General features: G+C 42.9%; 1 long non-coding RNA gene across 1 annotated transcript in view; it reads right to left on the bottom strand.

Moving 5' to 3' along the window:
• Positions 1 to 7093: 7093 nt before the first annotated feature.
• LOC147755899 (uncharacterized) overlaps positions 7094 to 13474 on the bottom strand; it is a 72077-nt gene continuing 65696 nt past the window's right edge. Inside the window, exon 2 of the long non-coding RNA XR_015326714.1 lies at positions 7094 to 9670. This is a non-coding gene — a long non-coding RNA (uncharacterized LOC147755899). The remainder of the gene's footprint in view (positions 9671 to 13474) is intronic.

Below are 13474 nucleotides of genomic sequence, written 5' to 3'. Positions count from 1 at the left end.
TCACATCGTTTACGCCAAGGATCGCGGGTGTAGTCTGCACCAACGACAGATACAACAAAATAGATGTGATAAACTAAAAAAAAAAAAAAAAACAGAAGTACAAGCATAACTGCAGCAGACCAATTCGACGACACTGACAAAGGGGATGCGTGCCCATTTTCGCCACATAAAGTATGATACAAAAATGATTATAAATTTATTTGCGAATGAACATACAAAACAGTCCAAATGAAGACACACCAGAAAATCATGCACGAGATTTTCTGCATATGATTTACAGTTTATAATGTAAACAATAAATAATAATATTCTCTATACTAGCAGTGATGACATTCACTCTATCAAAAATCCACATAGCCCCCATGGCAGTTTGAGGTTGCTCAGCGAGGAAACAAACGTCTCTGCTACAACTCAAGGAAAGAATATCCTATGCGGATAGTTTGAGAGCAGCAAAATGTTCTATTCAGATGATTATTATTATAATTAGTTGAAGTACGTTATGGATTAACATGAAGTCAGTGAGCGTAGATGCCGCGTCTCATGTCACACTAATTCTGACCTGTCACCGCTTGCGATTACTCTAAAATTGCACAAAAAACCTGTGTCTCATGAGGTGCTTGAGGACTTCCCAAAAAACAGCAGTGTCAACAAGTGTCCTGTATAATCGCGCCGATGCCAGCCGAGGGACCGTGTGGGTGGATAGGACAAATTTCATCCTGTTGGTCGCGGCCAGTCTCGTCAACGACTCCCACAATGACAGAGCGGTGAGAAAAAAGAACGAGCGAAAGTGCCTTTTTGAGATAAAAATACCAACGAAACCCTGTCATCAGCCGCAATAGTGTCCAACACTATATTTGGCGATAGTTAACTAACTCTGGCACTCCTTTTGAGTTTACCTACACCCACCTACGTACGCAGGAAATGTAGTTATTATGCATCTTCCCCTACCTTCATCGAGCTACCTCACACCACATGGTTTTCGCCTAGACTAAATGTAGTAGAAGCGGCATCATTCGAAAATTTTCAATTCCTTTGCACAAAAAAATAAATACTTGTCGACTACTCTAATGAACGTGGGCGATAGTAGGCTCTTGTCAGAGCCCACCCGGCGAATCACTCCCTTACGCAAATCAGAGTCTGGTTTCCCCCTGATCCTGGTTTTCTACAATTCGCTTGTCTTCTTTCTTCTTGAAGCTTATCGTGCACGCACGAAATCGACTCTCACCTTCTACTCCATTCAAATACTTCCTGTTTCATCGCTTCAACACCCCACTTAGGCGATACCACACGCCTGGACTTGTGCTCCCCGCAACCCCCGGAGAGGCGCGTGGGTTCTCCCGCTTTTTCGAAAAAATGCGCCCGCTTGAAAGTGAAAAAAGCGACAACTCCATTAGACCATTACACACACACACACGCACACTGACACACAGACACACATTAACACACAAACATATATCACCTAATGCGAGGCTCAATGCACTTTAACTGGCTATTGGCAACCTCACCGCACTAGCAGACCATCAATAGAGTATTTAAGTAAGAGAACCCCCAGCAGAGCGCGATGTTGGCAGTGGAATATCGGGCATAGTGCATCAACGCGGCGTGGCTAATTGCGAGTCAATCTACACTTGAATCGTTGCCCGCCATTGGCGCCGCCGCAATGTCCGAACACGCCCTGAGGAGTCAAGTCTCTGTCGTCTTTATGCAGATCGGGGCCACCCCTGTCCCCCTTCAGCCGATTCACTGATGACAGCGTCCTTGTAGATGTACAGACGTTCGGTTCTTCTAGTATGATACTAGAGATGTAATGGTGTCGCTGTTGTTCTGTTATCTGAATGGGTACCGTAGGATAATACGAGCGCAATTTTCTTTCTAGCAAAGTGGCCGCGCTAGCAGGATACGTGCATTTTTTGCTAGCAGAAACATTCATCTCCTCTCTACTTGTCATTAATAGGCCATTTTGGTCTTATAAACCGTCGAGCACGTGCAGGTAACGCGCGGAACGAACTTTTTACCCGTTAATAGTCGCATCATTGGCGGTGTCATCAGTGTTGTGATTTTTTCTCAATGTTATTGTTCTTTTTCTATATGTCTAAAGCTATAGATCAAACGACAATAATTGCGGCAGTAACAGCGGGAACGGCGGGACCGGCGGCGAAAAGCAGACTAACTCCCCTGCTCACCCGAAATCCCTTGAAAATAGTTGAGGAGGAACGATATGTTCTACGCTTGGTAGAATAAAGAGATCAGCAAAAGGAGCCAATCAGTGAACTCCGTGAGCTGAATAAACGAAAAAAAAAAAAAAGAATGTCGATCTCTGGAGATAGTGCGAGAAGATCGCTGCCGTAGAAGCTACGCGGGAGCCCTAAAATGACCCAACAAGATACAAACAAGCCTAGATCAGTTGACGTATGTTTACTAATTTGAGAAGACGCAAGAAATTACTGTAGAATTAGAAGGTCGCAAAAACAAAATGGGGATATTGTGGGGGGGGGGGGGGGTGAATAATCTGCTGCATCAGAATAGCTACAACGGTATGAAGAAATTCAGTTACATCCAGTGACATCAGAGCAGAGCTACGCCGGCCATATGAGCAGTAACATGCATGCCAAACGGGGAAAGGGCAATGTAGATAATTGAGTTTTATTAGAAACGTTCCCTATGCAGCCCCCTAATTTAGCATCCCACAGAAGCGAATAAGGCGCTTCAATTTAACACACGTAGATATTGAACTTGTTACCGGCAAAGCTGCCTGTTCTCTGTTGGTCTGAACGAAATTTGACCCGGTCGCCTACGTAAGGAGTCTGCTGGTTCTCTCTGCCCTAATCAAAGGTGCAAACAAATAAAGTACAACTACAAATAGACACTGAAGGACTACTATAGATTGTAGCCTTGTAGGTACGTGGGTATGAACAAACCGAGAACCTGAAATGTCGGTTTGAATTACATACGTTTCCTTTTTTAAACATATGACTATGTAATATCTCTATTTTCAGACGATCTGTATTGCACGATGGGCTCTGAAATCACACAAACCGATCGCATACGGGTCAGACATAGTCATTATGTGCCACTAAAGCCCAAAGCTTGCACTGGTAATAAATGTCCAAGCCATTCATCTAACTCTACGAACGGAATAGAAGATCCTATATCACCCACAAACTTGTTGAGGAAAACTAGAACCTTATACAGTACCCAGTGCTAAATCGGTGTCGTATCCGAGTTCAATCAAAGCTGTCCTTTATGATAATAAACGTAGTAGTATTTTAATGATTCAAGCTCGGTAATAGGTCCGACCATTAGTTTCTATGCTAAGTTTCCCTAGTTGTTGTGCATAGCTCCATGGATCATCCCCGCCTCCAGCTATTCTTCAACACAGGATCAGACAGAGAGGCCCTCGGACATCTAACATTTGGCCTGCCACGCGTTCGCTCGTTAACAGGCAACGATTCAATACAATACAATATATAATACGACTATATATACCCAACAATTTGTTGCTGTTGCTCGTAGTATTACTAATAGAAACAATAACACTGAAGGTAGTCATCGGCCACCCATTAAACGTCCGCACCGTCTATCGCAGTTAGCCGAAGCTCTAAGAAGCGCAGCTGTAGCTAGGCGAATGTGTATGCCGCCTGCAAGCGTCTGCACGCAGCAGGCCAGCGACCATCGTCTTACATCGGCCTCGCACGTACACACAAAGTGCCCAAATAGCTAAGTGTATAAGGACCGCTAGGATGGATGAAGGCGCCAAGCGGAGCATCTGCACTTATCAAACAGATATTCAGATGTGTACACATTTATCTCCTCTAAGTGTGACTGAATCGGTGGCGTCTAGAGAAAATGCAGTGAAGGAAGACAACTTAATATGTTAACATGTGAAGGCATTCTTCAGAGATTGGCATATTGGGAGTCAAAGATAACGGCGGCAAGAATTTGAGAGACCTTTGAGGGTGTGGAGATGAACCGATTTATTTCACTATCAGCTAGCGACCGAGTGAACTGAAGGCATAGATTAGCCCTTTCCGTGCTGGCTAGCCTGCATCGTCCTATTTGGTATCGATGCGATGGATTTATAGGTAAGGTAATCTAGTCACATGGTCACGAGCACATGAAGGAGTTCGGTGATCTTTCCAGATCAGTGTTTGTCATAAGCTGGTAGGGAAATGGTGCATTGCACAACGGAGAATACGGAGTTTTTTGATGAGTCATTTTAAAGGGAGAATTATTCTGTTCGGCTAAATAACTTTGTAAGGCAAACTTGAAATTAGCTCGTTCCAAATATTCTCCATTTATATAGCATAGCGAATATTATTCATAAGAATGGCAAGCGCATAAAGTAATAAAAATACTGCACAAAGGCCTAATACTAAGAACAGCGCGTTGATATCTAAGGCCCAGAAGGTATTTACAAACAGAACCAGGATTCGCAACTGTCAACAGGCAGTCGGCATACGTTTGTGCACACATCGATTACACGATTCTTATTTCTTAAATATCTGCTTGTACAATGAGATAAAGCTTGGAATCCTTCCTTCAAATGAAGATTTGCCAATATATACGTGTACTCTATCGTGATTGCTCACTTCTTACCGCACCCGTGAGGGAAACGGCACTGGAAACCCCTAGAATTTTCGTATTGGAAGCTTGTCCTTAGGAAATTGTGGAAAACGATTGTGACAACTGCAGCAGCGGCAACAATAAATCGGATCTCTAACTATTTCAATGTTTAGGTTTTCTTTTTCACAGCATAAATGCATTTCATTCCCTTCGCATCTTGAGGTATGGTGAACTGCCTTCATCGAAGAGCATTTACTACCGATATGTAATCAGGCGTGGGAACCCCTTTCACGTCGTCATGGTCCTGCTACAAAAAGGTTTGGTCATCTCAGGCCAGATGGGCTATGCAAAACAAAACCATAGCTGCCAGATAGGACGTTTGTGCATCCTGCTTTCAGGTGTTGTATCGCACATTACCCATTTTGTTCGCGAAAATCCTTCCTTTTTCTGTTTCTCATTTCCCAAACGGCAGGAAACTTACTGTTAGCGCCAGTATTTAACCTAACTAGTATCAGTACCCAATTCTAAAACCCATTAGAATCCTCTCATTCCTTCATGTTTTGCTTATTTTCATTTTATTTCCCTTTATGGCTTTCCTACCCTAAACTTTTCTCTTAATTTGTTTCGGCTACTCGTTAACCCCCCTCCCCTCCCCCATTCCCCCTGTGCCGAAACACATTGCTGATTATCAGTTCTCCCTTTCGAGTTTTGTTGTGGTCCTACTGTAATTTTTGAGCTCGGCCTTATTTTGTCGATTTACGTCTTTGCTATTTGATCGCGCTATACGCCGCTATATTGGGGGTGGTGCTTGTCACCATAAAATTTCTATAGTTACGGCTTACACACCCAGTTAGTCAGCTTTATGTTATCCCGTGGAATTCCCTAGCAGTTAGGCGTCTTGGGCTGGTAATACGTTGGCCATAGAATTGGCTGGCCATAGCCAAGGTTGCTATAACGGCTGCCATAGTGTTAACACGCTTTGAGCCCAATCATCGGGCTTTCCCGCGTCACCCCTTTTTCGCTGTCGGATGCGAAAACCATCAAGCTCGCCACTAACGCCCCCGCCACCACCCAAGCCGGCACCGCCCGGGATAACCCCCTACGGTCCCTTAGCCCTCCAACAGGCGCTTGGCTTCTATCTGTCTACAACTTCCCACAGCGATACGCAGTCCGCTGGCTATAGCAACGAAATGCAGTTTCCTAGCATCCGGGTGTTGGCCGCGCAAACATAACAACCACTATGTACGACTGGTTGGAATGAAGTGTAGCTTAAGTTTGTTGTTCGCTGGACACGATGCATCACAGTACACCACACAGAGGTTCGGGCTCCACAACGAGGCGGAATGAGGGGTGCGCGGTAGGCGACGCTCCCAAAACAAGGGAACGATCGCGGTACATATAAAACCCTATACTAACATTTGGACTAAGCAACGTTTCCGTTGCGAGGCTCTACCATTGCGAAACTACGTATAAAAGGGGCTGTATAAACATTTACCACACGAATGTATCCCCGAGCTTCGATGTATCTAAATTTTTGGCAAATCTTTCTTCATAATTAACGACCTTCTGTGGGGTATCGCTTTAATGGTCTGTATAATTATTTCTAATATGGGGTGCGATGAAAATGAAGGATGAAAAAGTGTGCCGGATAAATATTTTCAGTAAGACGTTGTGGAAGGTTCTTTTAAACCTGTTGCTATCGATTTAGGGTGGATTTTTATAGCTATGAGAATTTCGTTGTTTCCGAAACATAATGGATAATCATGTTTTTAAATTAAATTAAAGATACTCTTGCACGCTTCGCGTTACCGCTTAAGCCCAATGCGGATAAGGTTGTTTACTGATATTAGTTAACTAGGTAAAGTCACGAGGTTCTCTGTGTCGATTTAGATGCGTTTCATTCTGCGGACGGCTGGCTTCCTGCACGAAACAACGTGTGTCTACGGCTGGATTCGAACCTGAACCCCAACGGTTTCTATACAATATTAGCAAGTAATTACTCTACCCACAGATATATTACAGCGACACATTAATAGTCCGTCACAGTCTCAAATGGCATCTAGTTGTTGTTAAGTAAAAAAAAAATCAATAAATAAAAATAAAATAAAATCCGCCAGCTGTGTGCTCTCTGCTATATGTATAACAGTTCGACGAACACACAAAATAAACTTAAAGTTCTACTGAATTGAGCCATTGCTTTTCTGTTATAGACAGTACTCGATATTTCGGGTTAACTTTTAACATCATTTTGACGTCTTTCATTGCCTTCATGCCTAAAATTGAAAAAAGCGACTCGATCGTCGAAAGCATTGGGGAAAGGGCTTAGCTAAGATTACGAATGTACTTAGACCTATCAAACCCAGGAAATAAATACGGACTGTACAAAACCGAATAGAGCCTCTTCTATTGGCAGGTCGAAGGCTTCAAGACCAATGGAAAAGAACCCAGCCCTGGCAAGTGGAGTTCCCCAAGGAAGCGAGTGTTTGTTGTCCTTAGGGAACGTAAAAAGGAATGCTTGTGCCAACGCTCCTTCCACTTCAACTAAGGTAAGCAGGACTTATCTAAGTTAAGCCAAGATAATATAGAGTACTACACGGGGATAGCTCGAACTGCTAAAATGCATTATAAGAAAGGTAGCGGCCTGTAGCAATCATGGACAAAGATGGCGCATATGCGAAGGCCTGCCTACTCCTGGCCCTTAGCATTTATTTGGAACATCTGCATGCAACAATTACATAAACATAATACTGCTATCCTTCAACTAAGCGCATGGATATTGTCATTTAGTTGGTATGCCTCTTATATTATTCTATTTGAAATTATAACTCAAAATAATAATGAAGTATATATACATATATATCACGATGGTTTTTTTTCGAACAGTCTTACAGTAGGCACCGGTGCATCATCCCTTGGGTCCACCCCTGGCAGAGCATCGCCGGCCTAGCGCTGCTGCTGTATACGAGACACGGGAAGCAATAACTAAAGGGGGTTGTTCGCGTGGGTGGATTCTGGATGCTCCGAGGGGAGGAGCGAGGGGTCAGCTGCACAAAAAATGCTTCTCCTAGTAGTCTACACCCCTCTGGCCTAAGCGAATCCCCATTCGGTTTGTACCCCTCAAACGCATACATCGCCACAGACGCGGACTGGCAAGAAACAGGAAAGAGAAAAGGCGAGACGCATGCACCATACACACGGCGCTCACATAGGCTCACACATACAAATGCTTACGGACACGCCACTCACAGAAAACAACACACGACTACTTCTTTTGACCCAAAGGGGAAAAGACTTCAGTGAACACGGCGAGCTCAATATCGATGACCAAGTGAGCCGACTGGACGGTACTGGACTGACCGGGAGATCCTACTGCTGCTGGTGCGTCTATCGTCGCTGTATGGATTGATATGGGGTTTCCACTCTACCAGGAGCCAAACTGAGCTAGGGCTTCACCGTTGGAGCGCTGCTTAAAGCCCCCTGGTCTTGGCTGCTGGAGGCAGAAGCTCGTTTTTCCCGATGGAATGGATGACCAGCCATCACTCTTAACCAATACATAGATAAAATAGAGGCTTGTCCTTAAGGAGAGAAGTACTAACTTAACTACGTGTGGCTCTGGGCGATGTTCGTATGCAGATAGGGTGAAGCAAGTTCATCTCCGTAGCGGGGGCGTCGACTGGGGAGGTGATAGTGATGACTACGCTGTTTTCCACAGTAAATAGCCAAATATGTGTTTTTTTTTTTACAAAATTCTTATCGTAAACCACAGGTCGTTAACCAGGTTCAATAGCGTGGTGCGTACATGTCATGTACAGACGAACCAAGACACGAGCAAAATATTCGCTGCGCAGGCTACTGCTTTGAAGTCATTCTGTTGAATTTTGTCAGGGTGTATCTAAACGTGACAACGGGTGCAATGGCACGACCCCTTGAAGTTTATAGAGAATAGGAAGATCAGCGCGTAGACGACGTATGGCTGAAAAGAATCTATTTGTTGAGCTTGCAATTTTTGCTTTTCCTATCTAGCTTTCATAGGATCCACTGGAACTCGCAATTATTCCCTATATTAGTAAATTACACAAAACTATTTTACATATTATCGCTCGTAGGCACAGCTTCAGCATAACTTCAAAGCACAGTGAGTCGTCAACAAATGATGATCTTGTGCATTACGTTAAATATAGCTATCTCTTTATAGATATCTAGTAATATCATTAAATATACAAATAAGTGTGTATCGCTTAAAAAAGAACACTTGATAAAATGCGCCTCCTTCATCTATCTACTATCGCCTCAATTTTGCTGAGCCACAGTGCGTCAGTCATACATGGACCGGCTTCGACGCTGTCTTCAATGCGACTCGCCCCGAGGTACGATGACATGCACTTTGAGTAGATACAGTTATTTATAGGTATAGATTGAGTTACTCTTTATCTAAATCCTTTCTTTATGGCAATTTCGGTCTCTGATGTCGCTATACGGCCCGTTCACTGGCCACACGTTTGGCCTCCCGTGGACCTTCTAACTGTCGTGCATCGTTTGCTATCCAACTGTGTATAAACGTTATTTTAGAGCAATCGTCATCATCAGCGCGCTGACCTGCACCGATCTCGTTTAAAAGACAACTGCTCTTTATCGAGTCCAGTAGCTTGATGGGCGACAAGTCGCTCCGTAGATCCTGTTTTTGTGGCAGTTCCGCGCTAACAGTCGGGCAGAAGCTTCCGACTGAAGACGAAGTGGCGGATTCCGCTATGAGATTCCGCTGTTGTTGGCATGGTAGCTGTTGTTATCGTCGTTATTGCCAAAATCGCTCCGTTGTTGAAGGGACGACGCGTGCATACGTGTACAACGCCCCCCGAATAAACGTCTTCACGATAGCTACAGAGAGCCGAAGAAGAGAGATCAGATAGAGAGAATCAGAATGACGATTTGTGGTGCCTGATCTCTTCCGTTGCAGAAATACGATGACAAGGACCCCAGATTTTTTGAATGACAAAGATGAACTGTTCAGTCGTCAGCTCGATTTTGCGCAGGCTGTCCAGCAAAACGGATGCAAGAAATACGGAGCGCCGTAAGAGTGTGCACTGCTATCATCGTTGTCATTGCGGTTCTGAAAATGAAACCGAAAGAAAAGAGCAGAAAAAAAGGTACGAAGAATGGTAACGTAGTGGAAACGGGCAATAGAGTTTGTATTAACAAAGCCAAAAAGAAAGGACGACAACAATAAATCTGATCAATTGAACAACAAATGGCCCGGCCACGTAGTTAAATGGACCTATAGTAGTACGTCGATACACGATCGTACAGCTGAATACGGTTCGCATAAGGTATCAACGGCGTTAAAAGGATAGTCGCAAAAGCAGAGTCTCCTCTATGGGCGTCTATGCAGTGTTCTGTTTGGTGCATGTATTTGCGGGTAGCATTGGAGCCGCCACTAACGTTGGTGCTATGGCGGTGGCGACGGTTCAGGCTGACCTTAAAGGTCAAACAGTCAGAATCAGATTATTAATGGACTGTGTACTTCAGACCACCGATCGCTGATCGCATCGATAGATCGGAATAGATATTAGCAGAGTCGGAAATCGGTCGCACTGCGGCGACCCCAGAAACAGCGTCGGAACATTTAAATTGCCTGTTATCAGATATTTAGTAGATCCTGGTGCCTGATACGATTACGACAACGACGCATATATATATATATAGATATAGATATATAGTCGATTTAAAAACAGTGCGCTACCGTTCGCTATGATAATTGAGGTGTCGGGTGAACGGAGTATATTCTTTGGTGAAGAAACAGTGGATGAAATGAAGATCTGATACGCATCTGGTTTCGGCTATGCTCAGGCTTTCCTTAAATAGTAAGCATGCTGATGCCAGTTTACATGGCTTGGAGACATTGCAATCTTGTCAATTGGTAGCATAACGACCATATAGAAATCGAGCTACCATTGGGGTAAAATCTCTAAAAAGCATCGAAATTAGTCTCGTGGAACGTGAGCTTAAAATGAAAATACTTCAAGGAATATCCAATAATATCTTATATTGATTGTGAGAATGGGTTTCAAGGTAGCAGCACATAAACGCGGGCAATGCTTCTGGGATCTGCCAACAACTACACAAATGCATTTTACGAAACCAGACAATATACAAAATGAATATATCAGCGTTTGTGTTCGATCTCTGCATAATAAACGCGCTTAAATCTGGCTATTTGGCTAAAGCCGACAGAGCAATTTTGTATTATTGATGATGGCCTTTCCTAGACGTATTTTGATTTTATGACAAATCCAACAGGTCTTTCCTTCAGTAACGTTTAATGGCTATACCTAGTTGCATATACGTCGATACCGATAGGGGTGCACCATATTATGATACATGGTCTTTGTCCGTGAGTAATTAATGTAAATTTCCTTTATTTCACAGACGTACGAAAAAGCATGAACCTATATATATATATATATATATATATATATATTCGCGGTAATTAGATACGAAATTTGTAATCAGACTTATCAACGGCGGTCCCTCACTCCTACGTTTTGACTGGTCGTACAAAAAAACCAATCAAATGATACGATAATATTATCAGCAGAAATTGACATGATGTCTGACATAAACATTAACACTATATATACGCAAGATATTGTCCGGCTCTGTTTTCACTGCTAATGATAGCTGGTCGTAGCTTCTCAACCTCCTCCGCCCCCCTCTTCTAAGGACACAGCGTAATTAAAACTGTAAAGCTTATGAACCACCATTCCAGATTAGCTCTGACTTTGTTCGCTCTACGCATCAGGACTGACAAGGTCTCCCCTACGGGTCTCTTTGCAAATGTTCCAGGCTGCGTGTACTACACCGCTCGAACTGACATTGGCGGAGATCTACAAATGCACACCGATTATATACAATATACAATGTTCACCTATCAAGCACACGCACATCTATACAACGCACAAAAGTAAATTGAAGCAAAAAGAGAAAAAAACACAATTGTATGTAAGAGCATAACAGACAAACAAACTAACAAGCATGATTTTGTGCGATAAGCCCATTTCGCCTTAGCTTATTCCGCAAGAATATATCGAAGTAATTAGGCGCATGTGATAACTATAGAGACACGAGGTAACGGCTCGCAGAAATAACAAGCGGAAAGGATGGCTAAGACGGTGTAGAGTCATTTCGAAAATGGTGGCATGGTTCCAGTCGTCATTGTTTTGTTGACATGGAAACTTTCGTCCAATTGTTTGTTTGTTTGTTTGTTTTTTTTTTCGATTCTGCCTTTTCCGTCTTGTTTAGTGCTATATAGATATTGCAATATACTCGTACGATTCAAATGCCATAGAGCGGCTGAACTTTTTGCCATACTTGTTGTTGCCCCTTCTCGAAACAATATGTCAACGATTTGTGTTAGGAATATAAGAGACGCAGCTTTGTTGAACCCCTTCAATGGTCCAAATGACTTGGTTCGGTGTCCCATTAACACGTCAACATCCAACCGGAGAAAAACAATGGAATTGGGACAATCGTTTTCGTACTTGGGGACATAGACGAGTTAACGATATCATTCCTTTTATGATGATTTTATCTATGATTCGTGCCCACGAGTGCAATTTATAGGAAAACAGAAAGTTACCACGTTTAAAAGTATTAATATACAGAGAGCTCGAAGCACTTCAGTGCCCTGTACAAATGCACAACTATAAGGTCTATTATTATTATTATTATCTATATTGTCTTGTTTTTGCGTAGAGATAAAACATTGCCGTATTTGATTATAGATGTACTATAACACCGAATGTAAAACAATCCTTAATGTTTAGTGGAACGACGGGTAGGAAGCGGCGTTTTTCGCCGATACGATAGGCCTTCTGGTCCAAGGACGCGCATCGAAGTTTATGAAGTAGTGAAGTTTATCTGAGTAGCTCTTCACTTCTAGATTTGATGTAATCCCAGTTAATAATCCTTTGCAAAACATCATAACTGATGTGACAAATGACAAGCAACAATAGAGGGCATCCTAACGGTACTGGTTTTGTTTCATCCAAACGCTTACTTCGGGCTACACAAACAAACCCAGAAAAATATTTTTCGGGCGCTAACCCTTGTGATAATCTGTTCTTACGGCGTATATTGGTACTATCAAGCTAGTAATAATACGTATACATTAGTTCGCACGATAAGAGGGGAAGCTAGTTCCGGCAGCCCCCTGCTGATAGAATTCCCTGGATTGGACTAATGCCACCCAAAGCTGTTATACTTGCCAGCGGGTATTTGGTTCCAAATTCGTCTCATTACGATGACAAAAAGCTGTCACTGTCCCCTAAGACGTTCTGCCTATTTGTGGCACCTAGAAATAGTGTAATAATACGTAATTACGTAATACTTCGCTTTAAAGTCTACAAAAAAAGTTAAAAATACTTACTCGTATAATAATAATATAATTTAAAAAAAGCCTAAAAATATTGAAACTTTAAAGTTCAGAATAATGGATTTTGATGACCGTCCTATCGTATTGCGGCGTGTGATGGGGTGTGACGGAGAGGATGGGGGTAATGACAGGAGCGCGCTAGAGATTCATAGAAAGTCAGTGAGAACGAAAACCAAAATCGCATCCTCAAAACATGTACCGCTATACATTGTCGAAGCGTTGCTCTATCCACGACTGTATATTGATCCCTGCTAGGCCTTTTATCGACGGTCAACGCGGTCGTTTCAAGGATATCTTACTACAAGGATAATCTGATTAGTATATAGGAAAGACGTTTGATAACGGTGTGACAATCTTTCGATTCGGGTCAAGATCCTTTACGGTGCCCTTCAAAAAAAAAAGTAAACCAGACCTCCAAAACTGAACCCCCTCTTTTGCTCCGGTGAGCTAACGACAACAGTTCACTTTGACATTCTATATATA

The sequence above is a fragment of the Varroa destructor genome, unplaced genomic scaffold (assembly GCF_002443255.2).
Source record: "Varroa destructor unplaced genomic scaffold, Vdes_3.0 BEIS01000004.1, whole genome shotgun sequence".
NCBI lineage: Eukaryota > Metazoa > Arthropoda > Arachnida > Mesostigmata > Varroidae > Varroa > Varroa destructor.
Note: the sequence above shows the minus strand (reverse complement) of the source record. Positions and strands in the feature narration are given on the sequence as shown.